Source organism: Bubalus bubalis, chromosome 15, assembly GCF_019923935.1.
Source record: "Bubalus bubalis isolate 160015118507 breed Murrah chromosome 15, NDDB_SH_1, whole genome shotgun sequence".
Lineage (NCBI taxonomy): Eukaryota > Metazoa > Chordata > Mammalia > Artiodactyla > Bovidae > Bubalus > Bubalus bubalis.
The window spans coordinates 75,634-90,162 of NC_059171.1; the positions used below are offsets into that span (position 1 = coordinate 75,634).

Genomic DNA, 14,529 nt, shown 5'->3' on the forward strand with positions numbered 1-14,529 from the left:
ACCCATCACGTCTGGTGGAACCTTCAAGCACTTTCCAGTAGGGTCAAGAAACTCACACAAGTGCTGAGCCATTCGCTCACTGGTTAATTCCTAGTCATTTATTGATCACCTCCTCCACACTCAGCATCTCAGACGAAGGAGGGAACCAACAGGCTCTATCTTCATGTAATCTCTGCCTCATCAGTTCAGGGGCTTCCCAGGTGGCGCTAGAGGTCAAGAACCCGCTTGCAAACGCAGAAGACTTAAGAGACAAGAGTACGACCCCTGGGTCAGGAAGACCCCTTAGAGGAGGGCATGGCAGCCCACTCCAGTATTCTTGCCTGGAAAATCCCAAGGACAGAGGAGCCTGGTGGGCTGCAGTCCATGGGGTCGCAAAGAGTCGGACACGACTGAAGTGACTGAGCACACACACGCTTGTCGGCTCACTTTCTAAGGGGCCCCAGGCCCTCATTTTAGCCAGCTGTCACTCAAGCATCCTCCTCCCCTCCCCCCCCACACACGCACGCGCACACACACATATAAATTAACTGGCAGTCGTCCCTTCTGGAAGTGCGCCCCTCTTTCTGCCACCCCAGCCCACAGACGCCGCCCCTTTCGTCTGCCGCCTGCCCTTTCCTGCTCCAGCTTATCTTTCCCTCCAAAGCCGTCTCTTCCGTGAGGTTAGAGCTGCCCGCTTTCCTTGTAAGTCAGACACTACACATTCTATGCAAAGGTTTCAGAGGCCTGAACGGCCCTCAGCTGCTCTGAAACCTGAGCCCAGAGCCCTTCCCAGCTGCGACCCCAGGAACGGCCCTCCCCGCTGGGCCAGGCCGGAGGGCACTTGCGCGGAGGGAGGCGTCTGAGGAAGCCGATCTTCACTGTGGTCACAGCGGCCTGGCCGGTGGGCGCTAACGCAGGCCACTCTCTTGGTGGTAATCCACAGCAGATTAGGTCACTGGTAAAAACAGAACCCAAAGTCCCCAGTGTTGAAGGGCTTCAACAAGCTTTAGCAAGAATGCAAACAGAAAGAGCATGGAGCTTTACAACTCATGCAGACTGTTCTTTACTTCCAGGGAAACTGGGGTAAAACTCACTTCCCACCTCTGAGCTACAGTGACATGACTGCAGTGTTTAATAGCAGACTTGTCTGTGTCTCCACTTGCGCGCTTGGTCGTGTGTGACTCTCTGTGGCCCCATGGACCGTAAGCCCGCCAGGCTCCTCTCTCCACAGGACTTCCCAGGCAAGAGTACTGGAGTGGGCTGCCATTCCCTTCTCCAGGGGATCTTCCCAACCCAGGGATCGAACTGAGGTCTTAGAGTACCTGCATTGGCACGCGGGTTCTTCACCACTTGAGCCTCTTGGAAAGCAAAACGGCAAAGCCGCAAAACCCTAATCTTTTAGACCTGTAAAGACTGTACCAAAAGGAAGAAGAAACAAAACGGTAGCTGTTGAGGTGATGGATGTGTTAATTAGCTTGATTGTGTTGATCATTTCACAATGTGTACATATACAAAACATCAAGTTGTCCACCTTAAATATTTACAATTGTAGTCAGTTATAATTTAATAAAACTGGAAATAATTCCTATGTCTGCTTTTAGACATAACTCCACCAGATCTATAACATTCAAATCAGAGAAATCCAGTCAGAGCCCAAGGGAACGGGGCTTCCTATCTTCCATTCAGTCAACCAGTCCACAGTTTAAGGCAACTCTGCTACCAAACATATTTTTCCTGGGGCACAAGTGAAATCCCTCAAACCAGAACCTAATCGTTTCTTTTTCCTGCTGTTCTGTTTCTGTAGAGGTGACATAAGACGGTTTGGTATCCACTGAAGTATGCACGCTCAGCTGCTCAGTCATGTCAGACTCTTTGCAACCCCATGGACTGTAGCCCACCAGGCCCCTCTGTCCATGGGATTCTCCAGGCAAGAATACTGGAGCAGGTTGCCATGCCCTCCTCCAGGGGATCTTTACAACCCAGCACTCAAACCCGTGTTTCCTGCGGCTTCTGCATTGCAGGCAGATTTTTTACTGCTGAACCAACGGGGAAGCCCCCACTGAAGTATCAGATCAGATCAGTCGCTTAGTCGTGTCTGACTCTTTGCAACCCCATGAATCGCAGCACACCAGGCCTCCCTGTCCATCACCAACTCCCAAAGTTCACTGAGACTCATGTCCATTGAGTCAGTGATGCTATCTAGCCATCTCATCATCTGTCGTCCCCTTCTCCTCCTGCCCCCAATCCCTCCCAGCATCAGAGTCTTTTCCAATGAGTCAACTCTTCGCATGAGGTGGCCAAAGTCCTGGAGTTTCAGCTTTAGCATCATTCCTTCCAAAGAAATCCCAGGGCTGATCTCCTTCAGAATGGACTGGTTGGATCTCCTTGCAGTCCAAGGGACTCTCAAGAGTCTTCTCCAACACCACAGTTCAAAAGCATCAATTCTTCGGCACTCAGCCTTCTTCACAGTCCAACTCTCACATCCATACATGACCACAGGAAAAACCATAGCCTTGACTAGACGAACCTTTGTTGGCAAAGTAATGTCTCTGCTTTTGAATATGCTATCTAGGTTGGTCATAACTTTCCTTCCAAGGAGTAAGCATCTTTTAATTTCATGGCTGCAGTCACCATCTGTAGTGATTTTGGAGCCCAGAAAAATAAAGTCTGACACTGTTTCCACTGAAGTATAACCCATTGCAAATATGTAAGCACAATCTTCTCTAAATATTCTCAACCCTTAAGTGTCTGAAATGAAGTGATAGTTACAGGTGAACTGTGAAGCTGAACTAGAATCCTGTACTTGTCTCTGTAAGTTCTCTCAGGCTCTGAAACAGGAAGCTCTAACCTGTGGGAAAAGGTATTTTTTACTTCCTCCAGAAGGACTAACGAACACAGCCAGGCCACTCTTATTATTCCCAGACCAAAGGCCAGGGGACAAATAGAGGCCCACACACCATATAACAATGTATGTTAAAGGTACACATCAAGCTGACAGTCGTTAGTTAAACTCTGTCCTATGGGACTTCCCTGGCCATCCGGTGGGTAAGACTCTGTACTTTCATTGCAGGGGTTCGGGTTCGGGTTCGATCCTGGTCAAGAAACTAAGATCTGACACGCTGTGTGGCACAGCCAATAAATAAATAAAAATTTTAAACATATGTATTCTATCCTCCTTCCTTGAAAATTAAACCTTCATAATGACAAAACTGAAAAATATTTTTAATACCATTAGTTTTGGTTTTTTTTTTGACCATTAGTTTTAAATGATCAAAAGTAAGTATAACGTCAAAGATAACTGAATTTAATTCAAGTGACAGTTCTGTTGGTACACTGCCCATGTTAAAATGAGTTCTAAAGACATGCCATTCATAAATTATTATACTTTTCATAAAAATATGGCTTGCCTTTATTTCAGCACACTAATTACATTGTTAAAGATTTTTTGCATAATTCGGGTAAATTGACAGCAAAGCCAAATTAGACAAAACATTCTTGAGTCATTGTAGTTCTTAGTTTTTTTAAATTAAATTCAATGTAGAGAAATTTCCCTCTTCTGAGGAAATAGCAATTAACATTGTCAATGAATTCTTGAAGCAAAACTTAGCTTCAGAAATTAACTATAATTTTACATATAATTTAAAACATTTTAATGTGATCACATATAATAAATTATTAACTCAAATGATAGCTCAGTTGGTAAAGAATCAGCCTGCAATGCAGGAGACCCTGGTTCAATTCCTGGGCTGGGAAGATCCACCGGAGAAAGGATAGGCTACCCACTCCAGTATTCTTGGGCTTCCCTGGTGACTCAGCTGGTAAAGAATCTGCCTGCAATGTGGGAGACCTAGGTTCAATCTTCCCAGGGGCTGGGAAGATCCCCTGGAGAAGGGAAAGGCTACCCACTCCAGCATTCTGGCCTGGAGAATTCCATGGACTGTACAGTCCATGGGTCACAAAGAGTTGGACACAATTGAGCAATTTTCACTTCACTTTCTGTCATAAAATATCTTAATTTTATCACATAAACCACAGTGCACTGTATAGTTAGCATTTCTGTATGAAACATTCAAGTTCATAAAACCTATGTCTCATTTCTCTCTTCTGGTAAATCTCATATGTTAAACAAAATTTGATTTTGTTGCTTTAAGAGCATTTAGTCATTATTCTTAGCATGTATCTGAGAATAGTTATGACATCAGATTTGATACGTGTTTCATCAGGATGTCCCTCCACTCACTAGATTCAGAGAACATAGTCTCTGAATTGTTCCCAGCATCATTTCTACGAGCGTCACTGAGACCATTCTCCTAGTAACAGGTTCAGATGCTGCACCTTACATGGCACACAGAATGCTTCTGTATTTCAGTGAACATCCTCCTTTGCACACTTTTTTAGCTTACCTACCATTTGGTGCCTTTATTTTAGGCCTTTTCTGACTGATCTTTTAATACTTTTTGAGAATTTATTAAATTATATTAAATATTTGTATAAAAATAAAACTTTCACAATCCCAGCTTCTGTATCAACCTAACTGCCAATGTAAAAAAATCAATGTCATGCTCCATGTTTATTACATCTAGACTGATGCTGTCAAATAGGATTTTATGCAATGATGAAAATGTTCTGTATTTGAACTGTCCAATATGTCAACCATGCTCCATACAAGGCTGTTAAGCACTTGAATTGTGGTCAATGGGACAGAGAACCTGGATTTTTCATTTTGTTTAATTTCAATTTATTTAAATCTAAATAGCCACCATATTGGATAGCATAGATCTTGACCAATGTATAAACAAACTAAAAAAAATATGAATTTATCACATTGCAAAATATTTCTCAGTTGGCACATTGAGCCAATTAATGAATGCCTTCTTGTCCCTTCCTGGAAATTATATCTCCTTAAATCTATTGACTTTATGCTGTCTGAGAAAAATGATTTGTTAATTAGTTTGTCTTTCTTTTATTTATGAGTTCTGCCACTCAAATTATTTCCATGCCCTGATAGAATATCTGTCTCCATGATCTTGTCCCACCCAGGACGTGGACGTGGAAAAGTTTTTTTTTGTTTTTTTTTTGTTGTTGTTGTTAAAGCCTTAGCTGTGTGGGTGTTGCAGAAAAAAAAAAACCAAAAAAAAAAAAAACCATTGCTTTTTCTGCACCTTGCCCCCACTGGGTGTACACTGCTGCTAAGAAATACATGAAACATACGTATGGACAAGAGGGCCTGGTTGGTAAAAAGACGCAGAAAACGGCAGTAACTGTAGAGCATCTGGCTATCAGGTGCCACTGGACTCAGAGAGCAGCAGTTATTGGAGACGTGAGGAGAGCATGCAGTGGTTTTCAAGGGCGCACTATCATATTTTGTGAAACGAAGAAAGAAGCCCAGAGTTGTTGCAGAATGTGGCTGTAAGACAGGATGCCCAGTCATTACACAGAGACATTCCACAGAAGCAAAGGGAAATCACCCTGAAAGGCTTTAGAAATGGAGATGTTGGGGTTTTGGTTGCAACCAATGTTGCTGCACGTGGGTTAGATATCCCTGAGGCTGATCTGGTTGTTCAACGTTCTCCACCAAAGGATGTGGAATCCTACATTCATCGTTCTGGGCGAACAGGTAAAGCAGGCAGGACCTGGGTTTGCATCTGCTTTTCCCATCACAAAGAATACCAGTTAGCCCAAGTGGAGCAAAAAGCGGGAATCAAATTTAAACGAATAGGTGTTCCTTCTGCAACAGAGATAATAAAAGCTTCTAGCAAAGAAGCCATCAGGCTCTGGGACTCTGTGCCTCCCACTGCACTGGGTCACTTCAAGCAGTCAGCCGAGAAGCTGACTGGGGAGAAGGGAGCCCTGGAAGCCCTGGCAGCCGCCCTGGCCCACTTCTCCAGGGCCAGGTCAGTAGACCAGCGCTCCTTGAGCAACTCAGAAGTGGGCTTTGTGACCATGATTTTGTGGCGCTCGATTGAAATGGCAAACATTAGTTATGCTAGTGAAGGGAATGGTCTTTCTCAAAGGAAAGCAGGGTGTTTGCTTTGACATCCTTACTGCATCAGTAACAGAAGTATAGGAAAAGTGGCATGATTCACAGCGCTGACAGCTTTCTGTGGCCACAGAGCAACCAGAGCTAGAAGGTCCACAGGAAGAATAGTGCAACTTCCGAGGAAGCAGGAAGGCAACTGAGGCTTCAGGGGACAGCACGAAGGCCACCGAGTTGTCAGGGGACAGCAGAAAAGAAGTAGGAGCTTCAGAGGACAGTGATCAGGAGGGGGCAACAAAGGTAACAGATTCCAAAACAAAGGCAGAAGTGGAGTTTTGATAAAGCATTTGGACAGTAATTTGAAATAGACGATTTATTTGGCAAAAACAGAACCATGTTCAGCAACGTGGAACTGAACATTATTTTTCATACAAAGTTCAAAGCACATTGTATTTCCTTCCTGACCACTGCCCAGTCCCCATCTCTTCGAGAGAGAAAAGCTTCATCTAAATTATTTCATCTGATTGATGGCTGTCATTTATAACTTTATTGCTACTTCTGTCTTGGGTATTCCTTTGGAAAAGGTGTAAGAATTCATTACACCTTTATTCTAATCCAACATTCTAAAGTACTATCCATAGATTATAAGATAAAGTCAAGCATGTATCTGCTGAAACTTTTTAAGTTGACCTGTCTTTATACTTAGAAATATCTCTTAATAGTAGGCTTCCCGGGTGGCTCAGTTGGTAAAGACTCTCTTGCAATGCAGGATCCCTGGGTCAGGAAGATTCCCTGGAGAAGGAAATAGCAACCCACTCCAGTAATCTTGCCTGGAGAATTCCATGGACAGAAGAGCCTGGCAGGCTACAGTCCATGGGGTTGCAAAGAGTCAGGCATGACGGAGCAACTACCACTCGCACTTACTTGTGTGGGTGTAATACATAAGCCCTTCTAAAACAGAGTCTTAGGTCAAAGACTCTTCTTGTCCAAATGTGGGTAAAAAGGAAAATCTTGAGTTGGAAAAAGAGGTGGGGAGAAGAGAAAAGAAAGTAGGGCATATAGATTGGTTTCCCTACTTAGGATGCCCAAATGTGGAGAAACATGGTAGCTGGCATTATGGTAGTTAGCTAAATAAAGTTAGCACAACTTTCTTTCCACAAAAATGTTCTGAGGAAGGAGATTAGAGCTTTGCATAATCAACATTCAATAAATAATAATTGATTAAATTAATCAATAAAGTTCACATCCATCTATGACACCCACTATGGCGATACAAGGAGGGACTTTTAGCCACTCTTTGGGGTCCAATAATTTAACACATGAAGTTCTAGTCCTGAGAACATCTAGGCAAAATATACCACCTCCCTGGGATTCACTTTTATCTATAAATCAAGAAGTTTGCATATTGGAAAACAGACCCCATCTTCTTGATCTTCACAATGGCATCATGTTCACTGTCTGGACTTCTAATGGAATTGTTGGATCTGTTACACAAGGTGACATTAAGAAGTGGCACATTCAGATAGCCCTCACTATAGGAACACCATTTCAGGGATACCGTAATTGTTCACTAAGGCTGCATTAACAAAGTACCACAACCTGAGTGGTTTAAACAACAGAAATTTTTTGTCTCACGTCTCTGGAGACTGGAGTCCAAGAGCAAGCCGTCAGTAGGCCCATGCCCCTCTGCAGGCGCTAAGGCAGCATCAGGGGCAGCCTCGCGTAGCTTCTGCGGCTCCTGGGTCGTGGCGGCATAGCTGCAGTCTCCACATGGTGTTCTCCCTGCATGAGTGTGTCTGTTCACATTTCCCCTTTTTATACGGACACCAGTCATATCAGCTCAGCGCCCATTCTACCCCAGACGACTGCACCTTGACTAAGTACAGCGGCAACAGCTCTATTACCGAATAAAGTTCCTTGTGAAGTTCTAGATGTTAGGACTTCAACACACAAACGTGGGAGGGACATAAATTAACCCGCAGCACACATATTCCAGATTTATCTATTTTCAAATATATTGCTCTGTTGCATTCACATAGTACTTTTTTCTGTTTTCTAAAACTTTACATATTTTCCAGGTAGATTATGTATTACCTCCATTTTATAGGTATGGAGTGCAAGGAGCATAAAGAAGATAACTGACATTCCTAAATTTACACATTGTTGTCAACGCTCATTTCCTCCAAAGTGAGATTATATTTCCTCTTTTCCATACATGATTTATTTTTCTAACACCACTTTTATTTCTGTTGCTTTCATTCCTATCCAAACTGAATGCTTAAAAGCCACTTAATCTTGCCTGTTTTCTGTGCCTATAAAAATTCCAACTTGAGTCTTTGTTATTGTGTTTGATCTCAAGAACATGATAAATTATTCCCAGAGACTGATGCTGGGTTCTGAGTCTTCCTGCAGACAAACGAAATGATTGAACCACAAGCTTTGGTTCCTTGGAGTAATAGGAGTATCCCCGAGCATCTAGCTGATGGATTCTCTATAATTCTCCAGCGGTAAACCATACAGACAGTAGAAAAAGCTAAAAGATTGGAAGTGAGGCAAGATTTGTCTAAAGTCCCACCATGGCCACATAGTAGTTGTAAGTAACATCTCAGACTTCATAATACAATCCTAGTAGCATAACAGGACTTGTCAAAATACATATAAAAGACCCAATAAATTGGAAAGGGTTTCCCAGGGGCTCAGTGGTAAAAAAATCCTCTTACCAGTGCAGCAGACAGAGGAGACTCAGGTTTGATCCCTGGGTTGGGAAGATCTCCTAGAGGAGGAAATGGCAACCTACTCCATATCCTTGCTGGGAAAATGCTATGGACAGAGGAGCCTGGCAAGCTACAGTCCATGGGGTTGCAAAGAGTCAGACATGACTGAGCACACACACAAGCATGTCTTGCTCTGTGCTGCATGCAAGAGGCAGGCAGAGGCATAATCTATTTAATGCAGGCACCCTTCAGGAACCTGTGTCTCTCACATCTCCAACATTAGCAGGAGGATTCTTCACCACTGCACCACTACATATTGAGACCCAGAGAATAATCAGAAAGATGCTATCCTTGATGAGATGGTGGGGGAAAAAATGCTATGATGAAAAATAAATCAGGAATGGGGAACAGGAAATGGGATCAGAAGCAGTGCATGTGTTTGGACAGGGAAAGGCTCACAGAAGATACATTTGAGCAAAGCTCTGAAGTAGGTGAGGTAAGAGCCTTGGGCGTTCTCTTAAAGAGTTTTCCCAACAAAGGAAGTAGCAAGAATTCATGGCTCTTTGAATAAATCTAGAGAATCATCACTCCTCAGAACTTGAATACTTGATTCAAGAATCACATTTAGTCTCTTCTGCTTTCCCCTATTTCAAAATTATTTGGAAATGGAAAATAGAGGGGCCTCCCTGGTGGTCCAGTGGTTAAGAATTCGCCTTCCAATGCAGAAGACCTGGGTTTGATTCCTGGTCAGGGAACTAAATCCAACATGCCATGGGGCAACGAAGCCCTAGGGCTGCCGTTAGAGAAAGCCCATGCACAGCGACAAGAAAGAAGGCCCGAGCGCTGCAACCTGGGGGAGCCGAGAGCCATGATGAAGACCCAGTGTGGCCAAAATGTAAAAAAAATAATAACTAAAAAATAAAAAATAGGGAAACTGTTTAAGCAAAGCTCAAGTACAAGGGACACTGCAGTGAAGAACTGGTTCTATGAATAAAACCTTTTTATTCTATTTTTGGGCTTCCCATGTGGCCCTAGTGGTAAAGAACCCATCTGTCCACTCAGGAGATGTAAAGAGATGTGGGTTCGATCCCTGAGTTGGGAAGATCCCCTGGAGGAGAGCATAGAAACCCACTGCAGTATTCTTGTCTGGAGAGTCCCCATGAACAGAGGAGCCTCCTAGCAGGCTACAGTCCATAGGATCACAAAGAATTGGATACGACTAAAGCACTAAAGCAACTAGCATGCATGCATACTATTTTTAGCAATAAAGAGAGCAAAAGGAACTTTTTCAGACAAATATCTCAACAGCAAAAGTTAAGCCACCATGGGGCTTCAGTCTCCAGAGGGCAAATTCCTTGACAAGAAGCTCAAGAGGTGAACAATGACTGAGGCGGCGGAAGCCCCCGAGCTCCATGCTCCTTTTCAGTGCCGGGACGCAATTTCCCTTTATCATTTTTGGACCAGTCCCCTTTCCAATTAGGGACCACAGCTGCTAAGAATAAAGTGGAGTCTGTTCTACTGGCAGAAGGCACAATGGCCCACTCATGTCATCAATGAAGTCATTGTTCGGGAAATATTGCCATTGAGATATTTTTAAATGCTAATGAATTAATTTCTGTTTCAATGCTGATTGCCACTCAGTTCCTTTTGTTTTTATAGACAGGAGGGCTTCTTTTTTTTAATTGTGTGGATCCAAAACATTTCTCATGAATATATAAATTTAGAATTTCAGGAACCTTTAACATTATTTATGTAACCAACTCACTTATAGAAGAGAATGCAGCCCAGGAAAGCTGAGTAGCTTGGTTACAGCCCTGCTGCTACTTAATGACAGACTTGAAATTAGGAACCAGTCTTCACTCTCCATCCAGCATTCTTTTCATGGTAGCAGCCTCTGCCATCAGAAATATTTTTATTAGAGGGATCTGTAATTTACCACTAAATATTCTTGCCAAATAAGTATATTCTCCCAGCAACTTTTTTCTTAGTACTCAAATATGAAGTCCAGTCAAGTTTCTCAAAGCCTTCTCATCAAATCAGTGCTCTCCTTTTCACTCAAGGGAAAAAAGTTCTTGAACACTGGACAGTCTCAGGGAATTGAAGGAATGTGTATTCTTTCAGATACAAGCATGTTTCCCAATGCAGCCTGTTCTGTGGCTTGTGTGGACATTAGTTACCAAGAGTCTCTCTCCTTCAGGTGACCCGGTTAATGGCTTGTTGCTGGTAAATCATTGGGTTACTCTTTCCAGAAGCTGAGGGTACTTCAACCATCTCAATTCAATGCCCTTAAGACTAGATACTCAATGAGACTCACTGGAAAAAGGGGGATCTCGCCAGCATTCTGGAACATACAAATGTGACTCAGTTCACATTTTTATTAAACAAGCTGTACTTTATCTGTGTGCATGCCTGCTCAGTCATTAAGTCGTGTCTGACTCATTCTGACCCTATGGACTGAGACCCAGCAAGCTCCATGGGGTTTCCCAGGTGAGAATACTGGAGTGGGTTGCCATGTCCTTCTCCAGGGCATCTTCCCAACTCAGAGATGAAACCCACGTCTCCTGCATTGGCCAGCAGGTTCTTTACCACTGAGTCACCAGGGAAGCTCATACTCTATCTGCATTCGCATTCTTCTGCTGTCTTTAGGAGAAAACGCAACCCTGGTTTAGATATGCGGCTTGAGCGCAATAAAAATAGTAGTGACCCTGGAGGTCAGAGAATTTTTGCCTCAAGCACTTCATTCATGTATTCAACAAAAATGTTAAGACCTATGAAAAGCCAAGGCCTATTCTAGATGTTGTGAAAAAGAAAAAATTATTCATGACATTTGTTAAAGATGAAAGACAGATTTCATTCAAAGTGCGGCTATTGGGACTGGCTGGGGACCACTGTAATAGGAGCTTGTAGTGGAGAAGAGAGTGATCTCAACTTTGAACACAGCCTGGGCAAGTGGGAATTTATAGTCAAGGAGCGGGATGGGGGTCAGTAGGTAGAAAATTACTAAGAGAAAATATCTGGGGTAAGGGAAGATTCTTGCTTAGCCCACCAAACGAGTTTTATTGAAGGTAGTCCAGTGTGATCAAATATCACTTGAGGGATGGTGGAAGGTGAGGAACCCAATTAGATATCAAGAGTGATCAGATATGGGAAATTCTAGCTAAATTGACATTGCTAAAATGGGAAAATACAGAAACAAATATGGAAGCCCAAGAGTTGAAGCCTAGTTGAGAAATAGTTCAAGAGAGCTTGGAATTTAATCAAGAAGAGAATCTTTGTTATAGATAATAAGGGATGATGCTGACCTAAGGCAGTTTTCTTGATTTGCCTTGATTTGCAATGTCGTGAACCTTGAAAAATCCATTTTATGTATCTTGGCCTTGGTTTTCTCGTCTTTAAAATAGGAAGTCTGGGGACTTCCCTGGCTGTCCAGTAGTTAAGACTCCACACTTCCAGTGCATGGGGTGTGGGTCCAAAGCCTGGTTGGGGAACTAACATCCCACATGCTTCAGATTGTATAGTCAGAAGCCAAATAAATAAATAAATAAGGGTGGAAATATGAGAATAAAAAAATGGGAAGTTTTTATACTTGCCTTAATATTTTAACACATGAACTATTCTCACAAATAATAAATACTTTATAAACTATGAATCAAATTTCAAATGCAAACAGATTTTAAATACTGTCCTTCCAGGGGATGCTAGTAATGACAATAATGTGCCAAGATCATTTACCCATTCCAACATCCTGCCAGGCAGGCACCACGTCCTACCATCAGCGCAACTGAGGCACCGGAGAGTGAAGCGTTTGCCCAAGTTCCCAAGGACAGGAGGTAGAGCATCTGGGATTGAAACTCTGTGACTCAGCTCTAAAGTGTGAAGGCCATGCATATGTGCCTTCTGCACAACAGACCAAGAAAAAGCCATAGATGGCTGTAAAACTCTTGGAGTAAACAAACCAGAATGGTTTATAAAGTTTCATGCACTTTCAGTGACCTACATCTCTTGCCCCAGCAGTAGAAAATGTCTCCCAGAGCCGAATGTCTTATCTCTAGATACGAAGTCCAGAACCATCAAAAGCAATAATTGAAATCCTATCTCTGGGTCAATCAGTCTACAAATTTGACAGTTTAATCAAGAGATATGCGGTCACCACTGTCAAAAAAAATTTTTTTTGTATCTAGGCCCAGGCAATTTTAGTATGATAAACTCAGATAAAGTTTACCTGGAGCTCATACAAATTTCAGGAATTGACCTTTGCAGGCCTAGACATTTCTTTTCTTTTTTAACCACAAGTGGGGGAAAAAAAAAGCAAAACAGCAAAATCAAAACAAATATAACTGGAAAAATAAGCCTGAAATACTGACAACAAAAATTTCCAATTCAGTAACTGTTCTTTAGAAATTTAAATATCTAGAAGAATTATCTAGAAACAAAATTTTCTGTGGGTTTGCTTTCATCTTAAGGTGGTGTCACCATTGATTCTATCTACAAAAGCAGATTGTAACTGTTAGGTAGTGAGAGTAGAAAAAAGGGAGTCCAAAATGGTAGTTAAAAATTGGCAGCTAAAAGGCAAAGAAAGAAAGGAAAAAGACTGAGAAAAAGAAAACAAAGGAAAAAATCCAAGGACCGGAGTGGGAACCTCCAGTGGGAAAAAAAACACACCACCTTCCTGATGGGTAGCCTGCGCCACTTTGCGTAGGGCAAAACCAATCAGGCTCTGGGGGAAGGAGACAAAAAAGCATCAACAGGAGGAGCTAAGACAGGTTGAGGCCACTTCTTCAGGGTCTGCCTGCCCTCACCTCTCAGGGGTGTATGTATGATCTGCTGTCTGCTTAATAAAAGCTTGAGCTGTAACCGAGCTATAACACTGGTCCATTGTTTCATATCTTTGCTGCAATGAGACAAACCAAGAGAAAGAAATGCACACACCTGAAAAAATCAATTACATAAGCAGCCTTGACTTAAGTCAAGGAAACAGTTCCATCAGTGCCTGGCAAATTTGCAGCCATGTTCCTGTCCCACATAATAAACCAAACCTTAATCTTTGGCAAACTTGAAATGTTAGTTACATCTGTTTGAGGTGGATTGTGTTAGGGGAGGAAAACCAGCTCATCAGCCACATGGCTTCCTCTGAGTGCCTGAAACCGACGTTCTGGCGCCTGGCTTCTGGGAGATGGAAACATCCATCTGGTTAAGTGGAAAGTGGAAGTGGACTCACTCAGTCACGTCCTGGTCGTTGGGACCCCATGGACTGTAGCCTGTTAGATGTCTCTGTCTATGGGAGTCTCCAGGGAAGAACACTGGAATGGGTTGCCATTTCCTTCTCCAAGGAACACACCAAGTACAAAGAAAAGAAAAAAGCAAGCAAAGACTAAAGCTGAGGCCAAGGCCTCAGAGCAATAGTTAAATTCAATTCCAAATAACTGTCCAGAACAATATTGATGTCGCTCTTTCTAAACTCTAAAAGTGGCTTTTAATTAATTCATTAAAACAATTAAATTATACCATTTAAAAATTCTTATTCTTAAGCTTTTTGTTTTTCTATGTTTTGTGTAGTCCATCTGTCAACCAGAGAGAGTGTTCACTTGAGCATAAATCTTCGCTTGGCCCACACGTATGTTGCACATGTGTCATATTTATGCCTGAAGTTGGAAATGAATGTGTTCATTATCATGCTATGAAATGAATAAAGACATCCGTGCTGCTTTTCACACACAGCCAGCCTTTGCATGTCACTTCTCTCTTTCTGCTTAGCCTTAAAACCATCCTGCAAAGTAACTAAAAAAGGTATTACCACTCCCGTCTTATATTTTAAGAAAATGAAGCCTCCAAGAAGTTAGGCGAGTAGCCTTGTAAAGG

The 14,529-nt window shown here is 42.6% G+C and overlaps 1 pseudogene; it reads left to right on the forward strand.

Annotated features, from left to right (window-relative positions):
• Nucleotides 1-6,314, forward strand: part of LOC102396960 — a 37,087-nt pseudogene extending 30,773 nt beyond the window's left edge.
• The last annotated feature ends 8,215 nt before the right edge of the window (nucleotides 6,315-14,529 follow it).